Below are 21,099 nucleotides of genomic sequence, written 5' to 3' on the forward strand. Positions count from 1 at the left end.
TTTTTTTTTTTTTTTTTTTTTTTTTTTTTGTACGTGAGCTTCTTGAGATCATCTTTGTCTCCAGGACCTATTATCATCTTTGGTATATAGTACATGGGTTGGCAAACTATAGCCCATGGGCCAAATCTGGCTTGCCAAGTGTTTTTTGTAAATAAAATTTTATTGGAACAATGCCACTTCTAGTCATGTACATACTATCTATGGCTGCTTTCATACTACAACGTCATAGGTGAGTAGTTACAACCAAGACTTTATGGTCTGCAATCCTAAAGTATTTACTATCTGGCCCTTCACAGAAAATGATTATCAGTCTCTGACACAGTAGATGCATAATTAATGTTGGAGAAGTAAAAGAATGCATGCAACATTGGCTGAATGAATCTATGAATTATTGAATCATTATTGAGTATAGTATCTTTGGGCAATGGGAAGTAAGAAATAAGAAAATTTAGATTTAAGCAAGAATTTTCTAGCAATTAGTAATGATCTCGTTTTAACCACAGTCCCCTGAGAGGAACAGAAGTGATATCCCCCTCCCCTTTTTTTATAATAAAGTAGAGACTCATGGAAGTAAAGCCATGAGCCTGTGGTCACCTGACCAGCTCAGGCTGGAGCCAGGATTAGAACTCTATCATTTATGGGAAACCAGAAGACATGGAAGCCCATTGGGTCTTTAGAGATCAGTCTCCTGGAGAACAGAGCAAGGTAGGAAAGAATGAGAGTACATCCAGAGGGGCAAGGAAAAATATCCGACATTAATAATAATGACTCTACCTATCTTCTCAGAGTTGTTGTGAATGAGCATTGTTGTTTATAAAGTACTTAGAAAACATAAAGCATTGAGCATTTCAGGATGACAAAGGACTTTTCTTATCTTGCTCCTTTTACCATTCCATCAACCTATAAGATCAGAATTCTTCAATTAAAAAACCCACAAACTCAGAAAGCTTAACTTTCACCCAACTGAGTGGTGTTCAAACTCTGATCTCTCCAGCTCTAAAACCTTGCTCTCTTTCCTATTCCGGGCCACTTCTCTTCACATATGAACATATCCGTTGTAGCTTGAAGGAAGAGCTTATTCCCAGAGAATAAGCCTTTAGGCCTTGCTGTATATGCTCCATGCAGGCAAGTTCGACCATGCACTTTTGACAAGTTTTGATTATTATATTTATCCCTGCAGACTTCCCAGGAACAAACACTGAATTTGTTTTTCAAATACTCCTGGTGGCTAGAGCTAGCCAGTCTATTTGGATAGAGGGTGTGGAGGCTTCCCTAACCACATCACACCCACCTAGATAACAAGACCAGATGTTACGTGACCTTCCAACATTTGCCAAAGAACAGAGTAGCAGGGAGATCCAGAGAAGGTGGGTATGTCTAGTTAATAGGGCAGAGCAGACTAAACAAGCCTACACTTTCTGACCTCTTCCTTCCTTTGGGTTCTAAATGAAAGATCTTTCTACCCAAGAACAAAACCAGTCATTTGTTCATTCATTTAACATGCACTGAGCACTGACTCCAGGACAGGTCTGGTGCTGGGCACAAGAGATGAAGAGATAAACAAAACACAATTCTTCCCTGCAAGGAGCCTCCAGTCTGGTGGGTGAAACAAACATGTAAATAGACAATAAAGATACAAGGTGGCTAGTACTCTAAGAACTTGGAACAAAGCTCTAAGAAAAAGCAAGCTCCTCTCTCTGGAATGTGGAGACGTCAGGAAGGAGGTAACATTGGAGCTGCCTTTTAAAGAATAAGTAGGTTTTCTCAGGGTTTATTCCCAGTAAACCTACTTATTCTTTAAAACCCAGCACCAATGTTACCTCCTTCATGAGAGTAAAGTAAGTCAGAAAGAGAAAAACAAATACCATATGCTATCACAAATATATGGAATCTTAAAAAAAAAAAAAAAGGTACTTATGAACTAGTTGCAGGGCAGGAATAAAGAGATAGACATAGAAAATGGACTTGAGGACATGGAGTGGGAGGGTGCGAAGTGAAAGTAGCATGGACATATATACACTACCAAATGTAAAATAGTTGGCTGGCGGGAAGCAGCAGCATAGCACAGGGAGATCGACTCCATGCTTTGCGATGACCTGGAGGGGTGGGATAGGGAGGACGGTAGGGAGGCTCAAAAGGGAGGGGGTGTGGGGACGTGCGTGTGCATATGGCTGATTCGCTTTGTTGTGCAGCAGAAACTGACACAGTATTGTGAAGTAATTCTACTCCACTAAAAATCTATTAAAAAATTAAAAAGAATAAGTGGGAATTTACCAGAAAAGGATAATAATTATAATAATAATCCTAGTAATTTACTGCCTACAGTTTATGAACCAAAAGCTAGGCGAGGAACTTCATAGCCTTTGTCACTAATTCTCACTCTGATTACATTTTAGGAGCAATGAAACTATTGCTTAGAGAAGGAATATAGCACGTCCAAATTCACAAAGGCAGTAAGAGGCAGAGCTAGGTCTGGGCCCAGGTGTTCCTCACTTTAAAAACTGTATTATTTTTGGTACTTCCATTTCCATTGAGAGTAAGAGAGGCAGAATGATATCTTCAGAGAAAAGTGAGCTGTTTCCAGTACAGCCGCTAGAGGAAAGGTGTGAGAGCTGAGGCTGAGAGATGACATGGAGCTCAGATTTTGAAAGGCCTCTTATGTGTCACCCATTTAGATTTTTGCCTTGTGATTACTGGGAAGAAGCCAAAATCAGATTTCTAATTTAAAAATGTCATTGTTGGAGAAGTGAAGAGAAAAAAATTGGAAGCAGATGGAAGGCAAGGAGACCCACCAAAAAGTTGTTGCCTCCATCCAGGTCAGAGACATTTGAGACCTGAATGAAGAATGTATTTAATGAGGATAGAATCTGCAAAATCAATGTGAACAGGAGCCACAATCTGCAATGGGTTCCCCAATAAAATGGGACTGTGCTTTGAGATCATTTGTGTTTTGTAGATGGAAAGTTGAGGCCCAGAGAGGGGATGAGGAAGGACACGGAGGGTGTTATCCCCAGAGCCCAAGCCCATCTCTGGACCTTTGTGGTCCGATGCCCTTTTTCCCTTCTGACAGCCCTTCATGGGTGCTATAAGCCAGGGTTCCCTCCACTGCCACATCAATGGACATTCCCTCCTATGAGTTGCAGCTGTTTCTCTCTCCCCCCAAGTCATCCTGGAGTATCTCCCAGCACATGGACAACATCCAGCCATCTCATAAGGCTGGCAGGAGGAAGCCCATAACAATGAACAAATGTTCAGGGAAACCCCCCAGTGATTCCCCAAAAGAGCTGAGGCAAAGCAAACCCTCCTCGAGCTCATGCTTCACTGAGCAAGCAGATTGTCTGAGCAGGATCAGGTGAGGAGGAAAAGCAGGATGGTGGAGCCTGAAATTCCCGTGACAGGCTTTGAGGCAGAGGCCCAAGTGCAGTCAGGATTAGGAATAGAATTTACATTCCTCTGTGTGCCAGCAGCGGTGAGGGGGATGAAGGAACACTGTGCAGAGACGGTCTCTTGCTGGAGACTGTGGCTTGTTCAAGACTCGGCTCTGTGTTAGACAATGACCACACCAACTCCAACATCCTGTACAGACTCCTGTGGCCACCTGCCCAGCATCCAGGAGGCTCTTTTGGCTAGCTTGCCTTTCCTTCCAGCCAACCCATGAACCCTGACCCTCAGCAGACGGAGGGCTGATCACATCCTATTTAACCCCTCTCCTCTGAAGAGGGGAACCAGAAACAGGAGGGCACAGCCTGTGGCCAATGATTCGTGCCCTCCCTCAACTAGAGAAGATCCCAAGAACATGTTCTTCTCACAGGATGGAGGGTAAGTCCACACTGGGTGGCCAAGTGAGTGTGTTTGGTCAAGAATAGAGGAGAAACTATAAGGCTGCAACTAAAAGGGGTCAGGCAACTTTGGAGACAGACAACAGGGAGGTCTGGAGGACTTTCACACAAGGGTTATAACCATCTGCAGTGGCTTTATGTGTCTTCTCAGTGCCAGCTTATTTGGGTGAGGTTGTTTCTTCTCAAGAGGCCAAGAAAAGGAACAAGACTCCCTTTTTGGTGTTCTCCATCATGGCTCACCACCAAGAACCTTCCATGAGAGCCAGCAGAAAATGTTGTAGCCAGCTCCACCTCCCTGCTTGGTCATTTCCTTTTCCTGCCTGGCATCCTCTCCAACCACTCCCCTAACTCCTGCCCACAGTTAACTTTCCAGCCCATTTCACACCTTCTCTCCCACAAAGCTTTCTGCGTTCGTTCGGTTTCCCCAGAAAACAAGAGCCCAACTCAGAGACCTGAATGCTGGTACTTTATTTGAGATCCAGCCCAGCAAGCAGAAGTGAGGAGTGTGGTGAACTGAAAGGAGGAAGCAAAACCAACATAAGGTGCACTGTGAAGGTTGCCTTTGCCAGGACCTCCTGAGAAGCGTACAGCATGCCTCCCAGAATTATCCCCCGGTCGGATGGAAGACTGGAGTGCTTGTACACCAGCTTCTCCCCTGTCCCTTCCCCTCCTGCTCCCAGACCCCATCTCTGGATGAGGGATGCCCTAGAGCATTACCTTGGTTTATTTAAGTTCCCTTAGAAGTAGACCTTTAGACAAGGATTTGAGTGAAAGTCATGTGAGAGGTAAGGCAAGAAAGCAAGAGAGAAGGAAACTGTCACTGAGAGGAAAGGAAGCCAGTGAAGGTGTGTCAGCAAGATAAGCGCCACTGTGGGCGCCTGGAGCTCAGTCCTATTGGGGAATTCTGGGAGCCAGTGTGGAACTACGTCTCAGAATTATCCCTGCAGAGAGGACGGGATGCTGAAGAGTCTCTCTCCACCACTTCCATCAGTCCTGCCTGGAGGTTTGAAGCCTGCCCCTGGGGTGGAGGTGAGAATTTAATTCCCTGGCACTTCCAGCATTCCCAGCATACAGACCAAGTGGGGTCTGGCTGTCAGAGCAAGCCCACAGGCAAAGACTTATAGCTACTGGCTGTTGGAATTCAGGTCCGTATACAAGCCAGGGGACAGTGGTGTGGTACTGCCCTCAGGCTATGCTTGCCAGCTGGCAGAAAAAGCTCCCAAAGTCTAGAAGGCCCTGAGGTAAGAAGCTGAAAGACAAGAACGCTGCCAGAGGGAGGTGAGTCTGATCTGTCCATCACAACTACGGTTGAAGTGGGAGGTAGGTTGAGGTTGGAGCGGGGCCAAGGGCAAATGGAGCACTAATGTTGTGTCTAACGGCGGCGCTTACTACGCCCAGCCACTCAGAGTTCTACTTTCCTTGTTTGAACACCTATTAAGTAACCATTCCACAGGCGTAGGCTGCCCTATACAAATGTGTAAGTTGAACACTTGAAAGTAGCTTGCAAACTACTGGGGGGTCAGGCTCTGCAACTTAGTCTTTTCATCTCCTTTAGTACTTAGCACCAATCTTTGTACCTAATTATGACTTTGCCTACTTTTGCCAGAAAAATTGAAGGCTTCGTGTATGAGCTCCCCACCTTCCCTATCTATAAAGTTATCTTCTTGTATATATACTAGGCCTTACATCTGTTATTTCTGTCTTGGAAATTACAAGAATGAGATTTCTCCTTTCCCTGATTAAGGCAAACTCATCTGCCCAGTTTCGAGGCTGTTGACTTTGCCTCTATTCTGGAATCCTCACTCCTTCAGTGCCATCCCTTCTCTCAATTGTCTGTGTAGCAGATATTTGGGCTAGGTGGGCATCCTGAAATTTGGGCCATCCTACTCCACTTATCCCCTAAGAAGTCCTTGGGATAAAGGGCAGGATCTGGAATGACCCATCAGTTCTGGCTCACACAGGGCATCCCATCTGGCTTGGCAAAGGACCCCTCTCTGCATGATCAATTGTGTAACATTAGCCTGGGAAAAAGGACACCTGTCTTCTTCTCTTCAGCCCTGACAGGGTAAGGACAAACAAGAGGTCTTGCAGGACTGGACTGAAGTGTGGAAATGCCAAAGGCATGCCCAACACATGTACCATCCTCAGCTTCTCCTTCTCATTCCAAGGTCTGCTATTTCCTAAGACTCAGCTTAGCCTTCAGAAAATGAATTGCTCCTTGTCAAAATCATTTAGATTCTTCTGCCTCCTCAAATCCCTTTGGGAACAAACTTGGGAGCCAGTGAATAACCCTACATAACTTTACAAAATTAATTCATGCATGGTGAATAACTGCTTGACCCTCTCCATCTCTACACCCAATCTAAGTCTTCTTCCCTTGTTGCCACTGGTGTCCATGTAAATGAGTCTGAAATATATCCTTAAATACTGGTATATACTTGTAAAATATGTAGTGTTGGTTTAGATGCATATATGTTTTTAATTTTATAGAAAACATATGGTATTATAAATCTCATTCTGCTTCTTTTGTCACTCAACAATAGGATTTTGGGGGGATGGGAGAACTTGGCTTTTGTTTTGTTTAACCTCTTTTTCTTTTGAAGCATATCACACATACAAAAGAGTGCATGAACTTTGAGGGCCTGCTATGTGGCCTTCCATGATATCAATTCTCTCTCCCCACTGAAAGAATCTCAAAGCAAAACTTTATGTTAATCACTTTCTTTTTGCCGTTGTTTCATCTCTGCACAATATCCTGTTTATTTGCCTGGTTTTGCCCTTTATGTAAATGAATCATACAGATGTTTTCCTCTATGACTTGCTCTTTTGGCTCAACATTATTTTTTTTTGAGATTTATCCATGTGGTTGGTGTAGCTGTAATTTATTCATTTTTATTGTTGTAGAATATAATGCTGTATAACCATATTATAATTTGCTTATCTATCTACCATAGGTAATCATTCAGATTTGTTGGTGGTGGTGGCATTTGAACCATGCTTCCGTGAGCCATTAGGCAGGAATTTATCTATGGAACATATCTAAGATTGGAATTGCTGAATCATAGGGTACAGACACACTTCTGTTTGAAGCAGTGCCAAACTGTTTTCCAAAGTAATAATAACTTACACTCTCTCCCACAGGTATGATATTTCCCTTTGTCCCAATCCTGGGAAACACTTACATTGTCAAATTTCTTATCGTTGTCAATCTTGTGGCCGTAAAAATATATGAAAATATATTGATTTTAGTTTTAATGTGTATTCCTTAATTGCCAATGAGCCTAAGCATCTTTTTATAACTTCATGGGACATTCATGTTTTCTCTTCTGTATACTTTCTATTTGTATTTTTGTCCATTTTCCTCTTAAAATGTTCGTCTTTTTCTTATGAATTTATAAGCATTTTAAAATATATACATTCTGGATCATAATCCTTTGTTATGAATATGAATTTAAATATCTTCTTCCAGTTTAGGGCTTTAATTTCAGCTCTGGCTTTGGTATGGCTTGATAAATAGAAGTATCTAATTTTATTTTATTTTTTATTTTCATTGCCTTTTAATGTTTGATTGTTTTTATATCTTTATTGGAGTATAAATGCTTTACAATGTTGTGTTAATTTCTGTTGTACAACAAAGTGAATCAGCTATAAGTATGTATACATCCCCATACCCCTCCCTCTTGAGCTTCCCTCCCATCCAACCTATCCCACCCTTATAGGTTGTCACAAAGCAAAGAGCTGATCTCCCTGTGCTATGCAGCAGCTTTGCACTAGCTATCCATTTTACATTTGGTAGTGTATATATATCAATCCTACTTTCTCACTTCATCCCAGCTTCTCCTTCTGCCCCTGTGTCCTCAAGTCCGTTCTCTACATCTGCATCTTTATTCCTGCCCTGCCACTAGGGTCGTCAGTACCGTTTTTTTTGTTTCTACGTATGTGCGTTAGTAAATGGTATTTTTCTCTTTCTGACTTACTTCACACTGTATGACAGACTCTAGGTCCATCCACCTCATTACAAATAACTCAGTTTTCTTCCTTTGTATGGCTGAGTAATATTCCATTGTATATATGTGCCACATCCTTTTTATCCATTCATCTGTTGATTGACATTTAGGTTGCTTCCATGTTCTGGCTATTGTAAATATTGCTGCAGTGAACATTGTGATAAATGTATCTTTTTGAATTATGGCTTTCTCAGGTAGATGCCCAGTAGTGGGATTGCTGGGTCATATGGTACTTCTATTTTTTGTTTTTTAGGGAACCTCCATACTGTTTTCCATAAGGGCTGTATCAATTTACATTCCCACCAACAGTGCAAGGGCATTCCCTTTTCTCCACACCCCCTCCAGCATTTATTGTTTGTAGACTTTTTGATGATGGCCATTCTGAACAGTGTGAGGTCGTACCTCACTGTAATTTTGATTTGCATTTCTCTAATGATTAGTCATGTTGAGCATCTTTTCATGTGTTTGTTGGCAATCTGTATATCTTCTCTGGAGAAATGTCTATTTAGATCTTCTGCCCATTTTTGGATTGAGTTGTTTGTTTTTTTGATATTGAGCTGCATGAGCTTATATATTTTGTACATTAATCCTTTGTCAGTTGCTTCGTTTGCAAATATTTTGTCCCATTCTGAGGGTTGTCTTTTTCTCTCATTTATGGCTTCCTTTGCTGTGCAAAAGCTTTTAAGTTTCATTAGGTCCCATTTGTTTATTTTATTTCCATTACTCTATGAGGTGGGTCAAAAAATATCTTGCTCTGATTTATGTCATAGAGTGTTCTGCCTATGTTTACCTCTAAGAGTTTTATAGTGTCTGGCCTTACATTTTAATCCATTTTTGAGTTTATTTTTGGGTATAGTGTTAGGGAGTGTTCTAATTTAATTCTTTTACATGTAGCTGTCCAGTTTTCCAAGCACCACTTATTGAAGAGGCTGTCTTTTCTCCATTGTATATTCTTGCCTCCTTTGTCAAAGATAAGGTGACCATATGTGCGTGGGTTTATCTCTGGGCTTTGTATCCTGTTCTATTGATCTATATTTCTGTTTTTGTGCCAGTGCCATACCATCTTGATTATTGTAGCTTTGTAGTATAGTCTGAAATCAGGGAGCCTGATTACTCCAGCTCCATTTTGCTTTCTTAAGATTGCTTTGGCTATTCAGGGTCTTTTGTGTTTCCATACAAATTGTAAAATTTTTTGTTCTACTTCTGTGAAAAATGCCACTGGTAATTTGATAGGGATTGCATTGAATCTGTAGATTGCTTTGGGGAGTACAGTCATTTTCACAATGTTGAATCTTTCAATCCAAGAACATGGTATATCTCTCCATCTGTTTGTATCATCTTTGATTTCTTTCATCAGTGTCTTATAGTTTTCTGTGTACAGGTCTTTTAGGTAGGTTTATTCCTAGTCATTTTATTTTATTTTATTTTATTTATTTTTGCTGTACGTGGGCCTCTCACTGTTGTGGCCTCTCCCGTTGCAGAGCACAGGCTCTGGACATGCTCTGGACATGCAGGCTCAGAGGCCGTGGCTCACGGGCCTAGCTGCTCCACGGCATGTGGCATCTTCCTGGACCGGGGCATGAACCCATGTCCCCTGCATTGGCAGGTGGACTCTCGACCATTGCGCCACCAGGGAAGTCCATATTCCCAGTTATTTTATTCTTTTTGTTGTCCTGCTACTTTACCAAATTGATTGATTAGCTATAGTAGTTTTCTGGTAGCATCTTTAGGATCCTTTATATATAGTATCATGTCATCTGCAAACAGTGACAGTTTTACTTCTTCTTTTCCAATTTGGATTCCTTTTATTTCTTTTTCTTCTCTGATAGCCATGGCTAAGAATTCCAAAACTGTGTTGAATAATAGTGGTGAGAGTGGGCACCTTTGTCTTGCTCCTGATCTTACAGAGAATGCTTTTGTTTTCACCATTGAGCATGATGTTGGCTGTGGGTTTGTCATATATAGCTTTTATTATGTTGAGAATATCTAATTTTAATGAGATAGAATTTAATGAGATAGAATTGCATGTGTGCTGTGTCTTATATAAAAATAATCTTTTCTTTGTAATTATTAAATATTGTTTTATGTAATCAAATTTTAAAGTGGCACACCATCATGGTTTACCCATGTTATTTACTTTCTCTGAAACTTGATTTAAAAAATATTAGTGTCTTGGGAGTTTTATGATGGTTACGTGTGACAAATGTGTATGAAAGATCTTAGCAAAGCATTTCACACATAACTGGGACTCAATATGTATAAATTCATTCAGTAGAGTGTAGACCTAGTTCTATATTTCACAGCTTTTAGATTTTTGCAAGTAATTTCATTTTTAAACAAGTGAATATTTATTGTGTAGTAGTTATACACTGGACATTTTGTTAAATGTTTTATTGTTCACAAAAACTCTGTTAAATAAACAATATTATCATCACCGTTGTACACATGAGGTAATTGAGGCTCAGAGAATAAGGGATTTGTCTTGGGCACAACCACTAAATGGCAGAGGCATTGTTATATTTCCTATCTGATTTTCTACCTAGACTGAAATACTCTATGGGAGGATTTGTATTCAGAGAATGGCAAGAGCCCTGTAGTGTTGGAAAATAACTTATATATAAGTGTGTATTTGGGGATGTGGCAGAGGAGACAAGATAAATGCAGTCTACATACCCTATTGCTTTTCACTTTGCAAAACAAATGTTATGATTTGCCCCAGTCTGCATCTCCCATTTCCTTAGACCTGACTCAGTCTCTTGAACCCACCCATTCCCCTAAATGACTGATTTGAGCCTACAGTCCTTCTGATTTGCATTGTAAAGACAGTGCCCATAATTTAACCAACCACATTGCTCCTCTCTGAGGAATTCCACATCAAGTGGAAAATTGCTCCAGTCATAATGTAACTGGACTCCAGTGATTATCTTCCTGTCATAATCTTGAATCACCCAGGACACACGTGTCAACATGGTGTAAAGCTCTGTTTGTTTGCCTCCCAGACAGATGTTGAAACAGGATCTCCAACCACCAGTCAAACTGCCCAGACAACCAAGCAACTCAGTAACCACTTGCTAAAGCTAACACTCTTTTGGCATTCAGTTCCCATGAGATGAATTATAGCACAGGGTACACTGGGTTCCTTCAAGTCACTGAATGCTAGATCTGGGAGGACCTTACCAGTCATCTAGATGTGCTCATATTATAGTGGGAAGGGAAAAAGATTCAAAGAATGAATGCATGGGAGTAAATCCCTTTATGTTAAATGTATATCCTTAGTTGAAGGACATTATATGACTGGCCCTTATCTATAAAATGAAGATTGAAGATTAAAAAAACAATAGCCATATTTCCTGCATCATAGGGTTGGTGTGAGAATTAAATCAAATAATACATGTGCTTCTCAGAAATAGAGAACAGATTTGTTATTTCCAAGGCGGAGGGAAGGATTTGGAGTTTTGGATTAGCAGATGCAAAGTAGTACATATAGGATGGATAAACAATAAGGTCCTACAGTTAGCACAGAGAACTATATGCAATATCCTATGATAAACCATAGTTGAAAAGAATATGAAAAAGAATATATAAGTACAACTGAATAACTTTGCTGTACAGTGGAAATTAACACAACATTGTAAATCAACTATACTTCAATAAAATTTAAATATGTGTGTGTGTGTTTGTGTGTGTGTGTGTGCTTCTGTGATCATCTGCTTTAATCTAAGTATAGACTTGTGTACGTTAGAGAAGAAAAGCAAATACAAACATTTGTTGGGCTCATTAAGGATTTTTCAAAGTTAATCTTTAAGTAAATTATCCTGTAAAATGTATAAAAAAATATTAGAGATTTGGAATTTTTTTCTTTGTACCCAGATGAACACTGTAAAGCAAGTACTAAAAGTATACAGCAGACTCTGCAAAGAAAACGTGGGTTATTCTCATTTTTAACTTCTGTCAATACAGAATGTAAATACCATTTTTCTTCCCTATCCATGCCTATGGACGACACTACTATTTAATAACATTTCTCTTTCAAATGAGCATCTACATGGTTTTAGAATCTTCCTCAATGCAGCATTCTGGGAAGTCAGCAAAAATCAACCATTTCTTTATTTTATTTTTTTTTAAACATCTTTATTGGAGTATAATTGCTTTACATTGTTGTGTTAGTTTCTGATGTATAACAAAGTGAATCAGCTATACATATACATATATCCCCACGGCCCCTCCCTCTTGCATCTCCCACACTCCTTATCCCACCCCTCTAGTGGTCACAAAGCACCAAGCTGTTCTCCCTGTGCTCTGCGGCTGCTTCCCACTAGCTATCTATTTCACATTTAGTAGTGTATATATGTCAATGCCACTCTCTCACTTCATCCCAGCTTACCCATCCCCCTCCCAGTGTCCTCAAGCCCATTCTCTATGTCTGTGTCTTTATTCCTGTTGTTCACCTAGGTTCTTCAGAACCATTTTATTTTTTTCAGATTCCATATATGTGTTAGCATATGGTATTTGTTTTTCTCTTTCTGACTTACTTCACTCTGTATGACAGACTCTAGGTCCATCCATTTCACAACAAATAACTCAATTTCGTTTCTTTTTATGGCTGAGTAATATTCTATTGTATGTATCTGCCACATCTTCCTTATCCATTCATCTGTTGATGGACACTTAGGTTGCTTCCATGTCCTGGCTATTGTAAATAGAGGTGCAGTGAACATTGTGGTACCTGACTCTTTTTGAATTATGGTTTTCTCAGGATATATGTGCAGTAGTGGGATTGCTGGGTTGTATTGTAGTTCTACTTTTAGTTTTTTTTTTCTTTTTTTTTTGGGGGGGGTGGTATGTGGGCATCTCACTGTTGTGGCCTCTCCCAGTGTGGAGCACAGGCTCCAGATGCACAGGCTCAGCGGCCATGGCTCATGGGCCCAGCCGCTCCAAGGCATGTGGGATCTTCCCAGACCAGGGTACGAACCCGCGTCCCCTGCATCGGCAGTTGGACTCTCAACCACTGCGCCACCAGGGAAGCCCCTACTTTTAGTTTTTTAAGGAATCTCTGTACTGTTCTCCATAGTGTCTGTATCAATTTACATTCCCACCAACAGTGCAAGAGGGTTCCCTTTTTTCCACACCCTCTCCAGTATTTATCCTTTGTAGATTTTTTGATGATGGCCATTCTGACCAGTGTGAGGTGGTACCTCACTGTGGTTTTGAATTGCATTTCTCTAATGATTAGTGATGTTGAGCATCCTTTCATGTGTTTGTTGGCAATCTGTATATCATCTTTGGAGAAATGTCTATTTAGGTCTTCTGCCCATTTTTGGATTGGATTATTTGTTTTTTTGATATTGAGCTGCATGAGCTGCTTGTATATTTTGTACATTAATCCTTTGTCAGTTGCTTCATTTGCAAATATTTTGTCCCATTCTGAGGGTTGTCTTTTTGTCTTCTTTATGGTTTCCTTTGCTGTGCAAAACTTTTAAGTTTCATTAGGTCCCATTTGTTTATTTTTGGTTTTATTTCCATTTCCCTAGGAGGTGGGTCAAAAAGGATCTTGCTGTGATTTATGTCATAGAGTGTTCTGCCTATGTTTTCCTCTAAGAGTTTTATAGTGTCCGGCCTTACATTTAGATCTTTAATCCATTTTGAGTTTATTTTTGTGTATGGTATTAGGGAGTGTTCTAATTTCATTCTTTTACATGTAGCTATCCAGTTTTCCCAGCACCACTTATTGAAAAGGCTGTCTTTTCTCCATCTTATACTCTTGCCTCCTTTATCAAAGATAAGTTGACCATATGTGTGTGGGTTTATGTCATGGGCTTTCTATCCTGTTCCATTGATCTGTATTTCTGTTTTTGTGCCAGTACCATACTGTCTTGATTACTGTAACTTTGTAGTATAGTCTAAAGCCAGGGAGCCTGGTTAGTCCAGCTCCATTTTTCTTTTTCAAGATTGCTTTGGCTATTCAAGGTCTTTTGTGTTTCCATACAAATTGTGAAATTTTTCGTTCTAGTTCTGTGGAAAATGCCATTGGTAGTTTGATAGGAATTGCAGTGAATCTGTAGATTGCTTTGGGGAGTATAGTCATTTTCACAATGTTGATTCTTCCAATCCAAGAACATGGTATATCTCTCCATCTGTTTGTATCATCTTTGATATCTATTATCAGTGTCTTATAGTTTTCTGCATACAGGTCTTTTGTAAACTTAGGTAGATTTATTCCTAGGTGTTTCATTCTTTGTGTAGCAATGGTAATTGGGCGTGTTTCCTTAATTTCTCTTTCAGATTTTTCATCATGAGTGTATAGGAATGAAAGAGATTTCTGTGCATTAATTTTGTATCCTACTACTTTACCAAATTCATTGATTGGCTATAGTAGTTTTCTGTTAGCATTTTTAGGATTCTTTATATATAGTATCATGTCATCTGCAAACAGTGACAGTTTTACTTCTTCTTTTCCAATTTGGATTCCTTTTATTTCTTTTTCTTCTCTGATTTCTGTGGCTAAAACTTCCAAAACTGTGTTGTATAATAGTGGTGAGAATGGGCAACATTGTCTTGTTCCTGATCTTAGTGGAAATAGTTTCTATTTTTCACTATTGAGAACGATTTTGGCTGTGATTTGTCATATATGGCCTTTCTTATGTTGAGGTACGTTCCCTCGATTCCTACTTTCTGGAGAGTTTTTACCAAATATGGGTTTATAATTTTATCTAAGGCTTTTTCTGCATCTATTGAGATGATCATATGGTTTTTATCCTTTAGTTGTTAATATGGTGTATCACATTGATTGATTTGTGTATATTGAAGAATTCTTGCATTCCTAGGATAAACCCCACTTGACCATGGTGTATAATCTGTTTAATGTGCCATTGGATTCTGTTTGCTAGTGTTTTGTGGAGGATTTTTGCATCTATGTTCATCAGTGTTATTGTCCTGTAGTTTTCCTTTTCTGTGACATCATTGTCTGTTTTTTTGTATCAGGGTGATGGTGGCCTCGTAGAATGAGTTTGGGAGTGTTCTTCCCTCTGCAATATTTTGGAAGAGTTTGAGAGGGATAGGTGTTTGCTCTTCTCTAAATGTTTGATAGAATTCACCTGTGAAGCCAACTGGTCCTGGGCTTTTGTTTGTTGGAAGATTTTTAATCACAGTCTCAATTCCAGTGCTTGTGACTGGCCTATTTATATTTTCTGTATCTTCCTGGTTCAGCCTCGGAAGGTTGTGCTTTTCTACGAATGTGTCCATTTCTTCCAGGTTGTCTATTTTATTGGCATATAGTTGCTTGTAGTTAATGTCTCATGGTCCTTTGTATTTCTACAGTGCCAGTTGTTTCTTCTCCTTTTTCATTTCTAATTCTGTTGATTTGAGTCTTTTCCCTTTTTTTCTTGATGACTCTGGCTAATGGTTTGTGAATTTTGTTTATCTTCTGAAAGAACGAGCTTTTACTTTTATTGATCTTTGCTATCATTTCCTTCATTTCTTTTTCATTTATTTCTGATCTGATCTTTATGATTTCTTTCCTTCAGTTAACTCTGGGAGCTTTTTTGTTCTTCTTTTTCTAATTGCTTTAGGTGTAAGGTTAGGTTGTTTATTTAAGATTTTTCCTGTTTCTTGAGGTAAGATTGTATTGCTGTAAACTTCCCTCTTACAACTGCTTTTGCTGCATACCATACGTTTTGGGTTACCATATTTTCATTGTCATTTGTTTCTAGGTATTTTTTGATTTCCTCTTTGATTTTTTCAGTGATCTCTTGGTTATTTAATAACGTATTGTTTAACCTCTATGTGTTCAAATTTTTTACACTTTTTTCCTGTAATTCATATCTAGTCTCATAGCATTGTGGTCAGAAAAGATACTTGATACGATTTCAATTTTCTTAAATTTACCAAGGCTTGATTTGTGACCGAAGGTAGGATCTATCCTGGAGAATGTTCCATGAGCACTTGAGAAGAAAGTGTATTCTGTTGTTTTTGGAGGGAATGTCCTATAAATATCAATTAAGTCCATCTTGTTTAATGTGTCATTTAAAGCTTGTGATTCCTTATTTATTTTCATTTTGGATGATCTGTCCATTGGTGAAAGTGGGGTGTTAATATCCCCTATTGTGATTGTGTTACTGTCGATTTCCCCTTTTATGGCTGTTAGTATTTGCCTTATGTACTGAGGTGCTCCTATGTTCGGTGCATAAGTATTTACAATTGTTATATCTTCTTGGATTGATCATTATGTAGTGTCCTTCTTTGTCTCTTGTAATAGTCTTTATTTTAAAGTCTATTTTGTCTGATATGTGATTTGATACTCCAGCTTTCTTTTGATTTCCATTTGCATGGAATATCTTTTCCCATGCTCTCACTTTCAGTCTGTATGTGTCCCTACATCTGAAATGGGACTGTTTTAGACAGCATATATATGGGTCTTGTTTTTGTATGCATTCAGCCAATGTATGTCTTTTGGTTGGGGCATTTAATCCACTTACATTTAAGGTAATTATCGATATGTATGTTCCTATTACCATTTTTCTTAGTTGTTTTGTCCTTGTTATTGTAGGTCTTTTCCTTCTCTTGTGTTTGCTGTCTAGAGGAGTTCCTTTAGCATTTGTTGTAGAGCTGGTTTGGTGGTGCTGAATTCTCTTAGCTTTTGCTTGTACGTATAGGTTTTAATTTTTCTGCGAATGTGAATGAGATCCTTGCTGGCTAGAGTAATCTTGGCTGTAGGTTTTTTCTTTTCATCACTTAATTTTTTTATTTATTTATTTTTTAAATTTTATTTATTTATTTATTTGTTTTTGGCTGTGTTGGGTTTTTGTTTCTGTGCGTGGGTTTTCTCTAGTTGTCACGAGCGGGGGCCACTCTTCATCGTGGTGTGCGGGCCTCTCACTGTCACGGCCCTTCTTGTCACAGAGCACAGCTTCCAGATGTGCAGACTCAGTAGTTGTGGCTCACGGGCCTATTTGCTCCGTGACATGTGGGATCTTCCCAGACCAGGGCTCAAACATGTGTCCCCTCCATTGGCAGGCAGATTCTCAACCACTGCACCACCGGTGAAGCCCTCATCACTTTAAATATGTCCTGACACTCCCTTCTGGTTTGCAGAGTTTCTGCTGAAAGATCAGCTGTTAACTTTATAGGGATTCCCTTGAATGTTATTTGTTGCTTTTCCCTTGCTGCTTTTAATATGTTTTCTTTGTATTTAATTTTTGATAGTTTTATTAATATGTGTTTTGGAATGTTTCTCCTTGGATTTATCCTGTATGGGACTCTCTGTGCTTCCTGGACTTGATTAACTATCTCCTTTCCCATATTAGGGAAGTTTTCAACTATAATCTCTTCAAATATTTTCTTAGTCCCTTTCTTTTTCACTTCTTCTTCTGGGACCTCTATAATTCGAATGTTGTTGTGTTTAATGTTGTCCCAGAAGTCTCTGAGACTGTCCTCAATTCTTTTCATTCTTTTTTCTTTATTCTGCTCTGCAGTAGTTACTTCCACTATTTTATCTTCCAGGTCACTTATCCATTCTTCTGCCTCCATTATTCTGCTATTGATTCCTTCTAGAGAATTTTTATTTTCATTTATTGTGTTGCTCATCATTGTTTGTTTGCTCATTGATTCTTCTAGTTCCTTGTTAAACATTTCTTGTATTTTCTCCATTCTATTTCCAAGATTTGGGATCATCTTTACTATCATTACTCTGAATTCTTTTTCAGGTAGACTGCCTAGCTCCTCTTCATTTGTTTGGTCTGGTGGGTTTTTACCCTCCCTTAATCTGCTGCATATTTCTCAGTCTTATCATTTTGCTTAACTTACTATGTTAGGGATCTCCTTTTCGCAGGCTGCAGGTTTGTAGTTCCTGTTGTTTTTGGTGCCTGCCTCTAGTGGGTAAGGTTGGTTCAGTGGGTTTTGTAGGCTTCCTGGTTGAGGGGACTGGTGCCTGTGTTCTGGTGAATGAGGCTGGGTCTTGTCTTTCTGGTGGGCAGGACTGTGTCTGGTGGTGTGTTTTGGGGTGTCTGTGACCTTATTATGATTTTAGGCAGCCTCTCTGCTAATGAGTGGGATTGTGTTCCTGTCTTGCTAGTTGTTTGGCATGGGGTGTCCAGCACTGGAGCTTGCTGGTTGCTGAGTTGACCTGGGTTTTAGCGATGAGATGGAGATCTCTGGGAGAGCTATCGCTGATTGATATTACATGGGACCAGGAGGTCTCTGGTGGTCCAGTGTTTGACCTTGGCTCTCCCACCTCAGAGGCTCAGGCCTGATACTCAGCCAGCGCACCAAGGTCCATGTGGCAGGTGAAGTAATGGTCCCCCAAAGACACAGACATTCGAATCCCTGGAACCACGTGGCTGGTGCCTGGCGATGGGAACCCCGAACTGCTGGAAGAGCAGGGCAGTGGCCTGAGGTGTACAGAGTTACCTAGTCTCCTCAGAGTCATGGCTGGGCCATATGCACCGCCTGCACCACCCCGTGCACCAGGGACTCCACCTAAGCTTGACAGGCATCTGCACCCTAGATCCATACCTGAGGCCCTGGATTTATGTCAGTGACCCCCCAATCAACCATTTCTTAATATTAGGTTTTTGATATTCTTGAGAAACAATGAGCTCAAACTGATACTCTGTGATAAATTCCTGTAATAAGTTTTTCTCAGTTATCCTTTGCTACTTAACTTACAACCCCAAAACAATGGCAACTAATTTTATAGGTTGGCTTGAGGATTCCTCAGATAGATTTGCCCAGGCTCTCTCACGCAGCTGCAATCAGCCAGAGATCTAGCTGTGCTGGAAGGTCCAAGATAGCCTCACTTACAAAACTCAAAGCTGGTGGAGGCTATGGGTTGTGGTGTCTCAGTTCTCTTCCATGTGGCCTCTCATCCTCTAGGAGATTGGACTAATTTTCCCTAGGTGACATCTCAGGGCAGTATTCTCAAGGGCAAATGCAGGAGTAGAAATGTCTTATAAGGCTTAGCTTCAGAAGTCACATAACTTCACTTCTGCCATATTCTATTAGTAAAAGCAAGTCACTAAGTTATCCAGATTCAAGAATATTTATCTATCTATATCTATATCTATGTCTATATCTATCTATCTATCTATCTATCTATCTATTCCACCTCTTGATGGGAGTTGCAGCAAAGCCACGTTGCAAAAAGGGGCACAAATTTTGGGATGGGGCCATTAAACAATCTATTAGAGTGTGCCCTCTTGCCATAAATTATTCATATTCCTCCTACATGTAAAATGTGGTCACCTCCAAACTAAGACCTCCAAAAGTCCCATCCCAATTATTTTAGTTATCTATTGCTTCATAACAAATTAGCCACAAACTTAGCTAGCTAAAACAACAATGAGCATTTTTTACCTCACACAATTTTTTGGTGGAAAATTCAGGAGGTTAGTTGGATACTTGTGTCTCAGTGTCTCTCTTGTGGGTTCAGTCAAAATGTCAGTCAGTCATAGTCCCATTTGAAGGCTTGAATGAGACTGGAGGATTCACTTTTAAGATAGCTTACTCACACACCTGTGGATAAGAGTCTTCCAGTCCTCACTACACAGACCTCCCCATAAGACTGCTTAAGTGTTCTCACAACATGGGAGTCAGTTTTCTCCAGAGTGAATGACATAAGAGAGGTCATTTGCAACCTTGCCATGGGAGATAAACATAGTTATTTCTATAATATCTCATTCATTACCCAGGCCAGTCCCATTCAGTATAGGAGAAAACTATAAAAGGTCATCAGAGGTCATTTTGGAGGCTGGCTACCACATCAATTATGGTTTCAAGCTTAAAGTCCAGAATTTCATGACCTGCCTCAGCCTACATGTGACTGAGTCTCCTTAAGTGTGGTTTTCAGGTACAGGAACTCTTGAACAGCAGCATCTCCAGAGATTTGTGAACTAAAAAGACAATATATCTTCCCAGACACATTCAACATACAGTACAGAAATAGGGAAAAATTATGTATAGTAGAAAATCTCAATAATAATGGGATAATGAGATAGCAGTAGAAACATAGAAGTCACTGATCAATAGCAGTTCTGAAATCCAGATGTCACATGTGGTCAGGCTCCCTACCCTGGAGGTGGGAAATGTTACTTGATTAGGACAGATTCTTCTCCCAGGGAATGGTGTCACTGTTCTCCTCAGCTCTTCACTCTACTTTCTGAGCTCTTAGTCTAGCATTCTAAAAGGATTTTCTTTATTTGTGCTTATATTTGAGTAGCTTTCTCCAGGAGCTCGTACTTCTTGTTTCTTACAAGCCTCTTTTCATTTGAACTATCTCCATCTCTCCCAATTCAAATCACCAAAGTTTAAGTTATGAACATGATTAGAAATATAATTTCCTTAAAATCTTTGTGGGTTTCCCATCAATCTTCTCAGCATTCACTCCAAGCTCCTAAAAGCCAAATCCATAATTCTTTTTGAGGTATACCTCTTTATACTTTAGAAAATTCAGCTTCTTTGGGACAATGCCATTGAGATTATTAGAAGCCCCTTTTTCTAGTGAAGAGGAATAACTGGGGACCTTAAATCTTATGAGATCATAACAAAAGGTATTACAGCCATACCCTTGATCTGATATTTTCCCTGAAGTTGTGTTTTACTTTGGTAATCTTTTGCAAGCTGCAGACACAGAAAATATAAAGCAGTTTTGTTTTCCAACCCAGCAAGTCCTTGTTCTTTTATATTTTCTTTAAATTATGCTTGCAAACTCTGCAGTTCACTCATTAGCTCATCTCTCTTCTCATATGTTATAATATGAAGTTTAAGACACCATTTGGTATTTTTATCTTCTGCCTTAATATCTCCTTAGCCAGATCCAATAAATTTACTAAGTACATTTCTATCTTCCAAGTTACTACAGTTCTGCCACCATATACCAAGGATTGCCCTTTCTTCCTTTGTCTTCAGTAACCATTTCCTTTCTGCTCCTCTAGTCTCTCTTCTCTGTTCTCTTTCCAGCCTCCACCCACCACCTAGTTCCAAAGCCAGTGCCACATCATTGAGGTTTTGTTATGGTAGCATTACACTTCTAGTTACCAATTTGTTTCAGTTTCCTATTGCTGCATAACAAATCATTCAAGGTTTCATGGATGAAAATGACAGTGATTTATGATTTCTCACAATTTTGTTTTGGCTGTCTGGTTCCTCTGATGGTGTGTGAATGGCTCAGTTTTTTTGGGGGTGTTTTTTGTTTTCACATTTTTGATTGTCACAGCTGTGTGGGAGTTACTTGCATCTTGTGGTTAGAGGCCCCGGATGTT

Source organism: Neophocaena asiaeorientalis, unplaced genomic scaffold, assembly GCF_003031525.2.
Source record: "Neophocaena asiaeorientalis asiaeorientalis breed wild unplaced genomic scaffold, Neophocaena_asiaeorientalis_V1.1 scaffold205, whole genome shotgun sequence".
NCBI classification, from domain to species: Eukaryota; Metazoa; Chordata; class Mammalia; order Artiodactyla; family Phocoenidae; genus Neophocaena; species Neophocaena asiaeorientalis.